A 5,214-nucleotide genomic window follows, 5' to 3' on the forward strand; every position below is an offset into this window, starting at 1 on the left:
TTTTTTTTTTTTTTTTTTTTTTTTTGTCTTTTTGTCTTTTTTCATGACCGGCAACGGATCGCAACCCTCAGTGTCGCGCCCGTACCGGACCGGGACCGGCAACGGGATCGCAACCCTCGGTGTTGCCCCCGCTCCTCGCTCAGCCAGTGAGCGGCCGGTCTGTATGTGGGATCCGAACCCTCGGCGGGAGCGCCGCCGCATTTCCCAAGTGGCCGGCCCCACATTTTCCATTTCATAGCCGTGAAATGATAATGTTCCAAATATCTGGGTTTCTTTGCATGTCCTCATTCATAAGTGGGAGCTAAAAAACAAAGAAAGAAAGACCATAATAAAAAATTGAACTTGCAGAAGGAGAGAACAGACCTATAGTTACCAGAGGCAGGAAAGGGGGAGGAGGAGGGAAGATATGGAATAATTGGGGAATGGACTCAAAAAGTAATTATGATTCATAATGATGAACATGCTAATAATATTTATTTGATCATCACATACTGTACACAAATACTGATAGTCAACTCTATTCCATAAATATGCATAAATAAAAATTAAAATTAAAAAATAAATTTAAAAAACCACAAATATTTGGGTTTCTTAACCAGATAATATAAGGACAACATAAGGAGGCAATAAGTTCAGTAACTTTATTTTTTCACCTCCATTAGATTACTTGGAAAAACACAGATACGGGTATGGCATTTAATTTTGAATCTGAAAACCACCTTAGCATGGCTTTACATCTGATGCATCGGTTTTCCAGAAAGCAAAAGAACTGTGTTCTGTTGGGGGAGAAAAAGATAAACATTCTAAGAGAAACAATCATTTCTTAAATTTGTTAAATAGCTAAGCCAACTCAAGTACATTTTACAAATGTGTGGAATAAATGTAATTATATGAATGAAACCACTTAGCACGAGGTTTAAGTGATAGGAGAAAACATCAGGGAAATCAGAAGGCACCATTCCCAAGAGAGAAAATAAAAGGTTCTTTATAACTCTGACAGTCAGGATTAGAAGAAAAAAACTGTACCAGCCCTTTATTTTTTTCTCCAATGCACTAACAGCGCTGCATCTGTCTGAAGACCGTAAGGGAGAACAGGCTGAAGAAATACATCAACAAAACTCTGATTTTTTAAACAAAATTATCATCTTCTAATATTTTTTCTACCGATTTGCATTAGGCTTATTGTACTTTATCAATTTTAGTATTTAACATCCCACCAGGGCTCTGCTATCTTTTGAACAATGACAATTTATTCAGTGCATTTCTAACTACTTGTAGTTATCATTATAATAATGGAATGGTAATTTCATTGGCATGCATGACCCCATGTCATGCATAATATTTCTTTTTTTTTTTTTTTTGTCCTTTTTGAGACCGGCCACACCACGCTCAGCCAGTGAGCGCTGTGAGTGCACCGGTCATCCCTATATAGGATCCGAACCCCCTGTGACACATAAGAAGGTCACAGCAGAAGCTTCAGATTCTTGGCTTCAGTGAAAAAGAAATTCTGCTAGATATTGCCATTTCCTGTAAGCCTACATGGCCCTACTCAGATCCCATTTATTGAGCTGGTGCATCCATCAACCAGCCACTGTGAGTGTCGGCTGATAACAGTTCACAAATGCTCCTCTCTCTGAAGTATTCCGTTCAGTCTAGAGAAGCTACCTCTTCTACGGGGTTATGCAAACCAACCCCACTGCCATCCGCAGGGTCAGAGAAGGGAGCAGCCAGTAGGCAGTGACTGACTGAAAAAGGGACATAAAAAGCAGGTCCTCTTGCCTCTTGGTGGGTTAACTCTTAATTCATGGAGAATTCATGCTCCAGAGCTCCCAGGGGGATCACGCTGAAGCTAGACTCTAGCTGAGACCACATTCTTGTTCAAAACATAGCCCCTAGATCAGCATCAGCATCACCTGGGAACTTGGTAGAAATGCAGATTCTCAGGTCCCATCCCAGATCTACTGAATTAGAAACTCTGAGGTGGAGTCCAGAGACCTGTATTTAAGCAAGTCTTCCAGGAGATTCTGACACACAGTGAAGTTTGAGAACCAGCGCCCTATCCTATCTTACCTGTCTCACTCTCTATCTCGAGACACTCAATCAATCAACTGACTTGAATCCCTGTCTTAGGCTCTGAGTCTAGGAGACTCCAACCTAAGACGCTCGTCATTCACCACTTTGCCTGCTGGGCCAAACTTCCTCTTTCTGCTTAAACTGTCCAGCCCACAGCAACTCGAGCACAGGTATAATGCTAGGTTGTTGTTCTTTTTCATAAGTATGACACTGACTGGATGAAGGATAGACTCCTAACTCAAAAGGAGCCTATGTCTCAGGGAAGAGGAACCCATGTCTCAGGGAAAAGATGCCAGCTGGTGACAAATCCTTCAGCTGAGAGGTCCTGATGTAGACTCAAGTCATGTTCAGGGTGAGTAAGCAGAGAGACATAGAGATGGGAGAGGCCACTGAGATATGGGAAGGGCAGCAATAGTTCCTGACTTTCAGTTCCAGTCCTCAGGAGTACCAGTTGTATTTCACCTCCTCATCATCAATGTCCATAAAAACCTGTCGCCTTTTTACAATAAGCCCCAATTTTCTTGAATCAGCTTGAATGCATGGTTTGTTTTTGCAATGAAGAGTCTTGACTAGACAGAGTGAAAAAAAAAAAAAAGAAAGGATGCTCATAGGCAAAGACTTAAAAGCAAATATAGGAAGCCCACATGATCTTTTACCATATTATCAATGCTTACAAAGAATCTGTTTATTTCATACAGTGTAATATCAAGCAAGGTTCCTAAGCATGAGGCTTCCCCATGCACATGTGAGTCCTAAAGTCTTTCATGTGCCAATAGCTGTGAAGCAAGTCAGAGCAACAAGTGGAAAAATGATTGGAACAGAAAATGGCAAGTAAAGGTGATTCACTACATAAATTCAGGAACTTTGTGGGACCTCACCCATATTTCCATACCTTTGCAATTTGGTGTTGCAGGCCAGTTTCCCAGTTCGGTGCATTCTACTTCTTCTGGACCATCCAGGGCATGTGTATCATGGCAACCATATGTACTTTATCCTTGTAATGAAGTGTTTGTTTTGCAGGATATTTCACAAATCCATTGTCTGGTCTTGATGGGAATGGGCATTTTACTTCTAAAAGTTCAGTAAGACATATTAGGAATAAATATAGTGCTGTCCAGTAGTCATGAAAAGGCATGTTCCTTTTTCTTACACTCATGGAACTCTAGATATTAAAAAGGAAACACTTTGAAGGTAAATTAATGACACACTATTAAGATCTTTGGGCTCTCACATTTAATCATAAGGTATTATTGACTGTAAATTTCATCTCCACACAGCCTAAGATGATGAATTTTTTTTTTTGTCTTTTTTTTCCGTGTCCAGCAACGGATCGCAACCCTCAGTGTTGCCCCCGTACCGGACCAGGGACCGGCAACGGGATTGCAAACCTCGGTGTTGCTCCCGCGCCTCGCTCAGCCAGTGAGCGGGAACCGGTCTGCATGTGGGATCCGAACCCTCGGGCGGGAGCGCCGCCGCGCTTCCCAAGCGGCCCACTATCCAGTGCGCCATAGGGCCGGCCCTAAGATGATGAATTTGAAAGAAAAAAAAGTCTGTCTCTTTTAACAAACCATGAATTTAAAACACAAAGACTGCACCCCCATGCATATTTACCACGCTATTATTTGGTTTTAAAATGCTAAGCTTAATTGTTATTATTGTCTGCAGACTATGCAAGAAGCCAACATGAAATATGTCAGAGAAAAATGGTGCTGCTTCCTGGCCTCCTTAGGATCCTCAAGAGTAGAGCCCCAAATCCTTATCTCTATCTACCACAGTACAAGAAAGTAAGGCTGGAGCCAGGAGCACAATGTTCTTGGGAGCTTGTTTAATGAGGTAGTTAAGAGTACAAGCTCCAGAGTCAGACCACTTGGCTCAATTTTGGCTCAATTTTGGCTCTTTGAATCATTCAATAATACTAAAAAGATAGTAGAGGGAGGGAAAGCTTTTCTCTATAAAGGAAAGACACCTAATAAATGTAGAAGGAAAGATAGAATTAGAAAGTCACCATTTTGTAGCCACCAACATCATTATTGATAGAGTCAAGGATTGTTAATGGATTTTAAAATGATTGCTAGAGAGTGGATATTCACATGGTCTCAACGTATCACTGACAGGTTGCTTACTAATCCCAAGGAAAAAGAGGTGCCTTTACCAAGAGGTGATCTGGCACACCCCACCTGACCAAGGGATCAAAGTAAGTGTGACCAAGGATGGACCAATTGACACTATGTCTCTCCTGATGTGATGGAATGTATTCGTAACAGTTTTTCACTTGAATCTAAGCATGAGTAAATAACCAACCAAATTCAGATTATGAAACACTCTACAAGACAACTGGCCTATACTCTTCAAAAATGTCAATGAAAGACAACAAAAGAGACAGAGGATCATTCTTAATTAGGAAAAACTAAAGAAACATGACAACTAAATAGAAGATGTGATTCTTAGTTAGACCCTGCATAAAACAAAACACACATGTAGGGGATACTTCCGAGTCCACTGCAAAAAGTTACATCTGAAATAAATGTCACATGATATTATTGTTAATTGTTTATAGTATTATAATTGTTTAAATTATTGTTGTTAATAACTCAAAACACGTTAAATGGCTTGGGTACAGTGATAATATGGAAGGTCCTTGTTCTTAGTACATTTATGCTGAAGTATTTATGGGTAAGTGTTTTGATGCATACAACCTATTTTCAGATGATTCAGGGGAAAAACATCTGTCTATAGAGAAACAGAGGGAGAAAATGTCACAATGTGTTAACAGTTTATACATCTAGGTAAACAAAACAAAAGAACCGATTGCTTAGAACTTGGAAGAATTAAGTCACATAACACTAGCAGGAGACCAGAGCCTGGCCCAGAGTAAGTCCCTAAAAAGTGCTGGTTACTATTGTTCTTTGTAACCAATGCTAAAAATCAGTTATGCTTTGAATCATTCAATAACCAGCTGTAATATCCATCACTGGAGATGTTAGCAGTCCTTAAAATAACTCTTTGTGCCCAAATCTATAATTTGTCTACCTGTTACACTGACAAATTCAAAGATGGTAATGACAGGTCAAGTCAAAGGAAAAAGAATTTTCATAATTTATCTTTTTTTTTTTTTTTTTCCGGTGACCGGCAATGGATCGC

General features: G+C 40.1%; 1 pseudogene; it reads right to left on the bottom strand.

The window, feature by feature from the left end:
* Positions 1-2,511: 2,511 nt before the first annotated feature.
* The window catches only part of LOC103610363, a 14,061-nt pseudogene continuing 11,358 nt past the window's right edge, over positions 2,512-5,214 (bottom strand).

Source organism: Galeopterus variegatus, unplaced genomic scaffold (genome assembly GCF_000696425.1).
Source record: "Galeopterus variegatus unplaced genomic scaffold, G_variegatus-3.0.2 Scaffold11004, whole genome shotgun sequence".
NCBI classification, from domain to species: domain Eukaryota; kingdom Metazoa; phylum Chordata; class Mammalia; order Dermoptera; family Cynocephalidae; genus Galeopterus; species Galeopterus variegatus.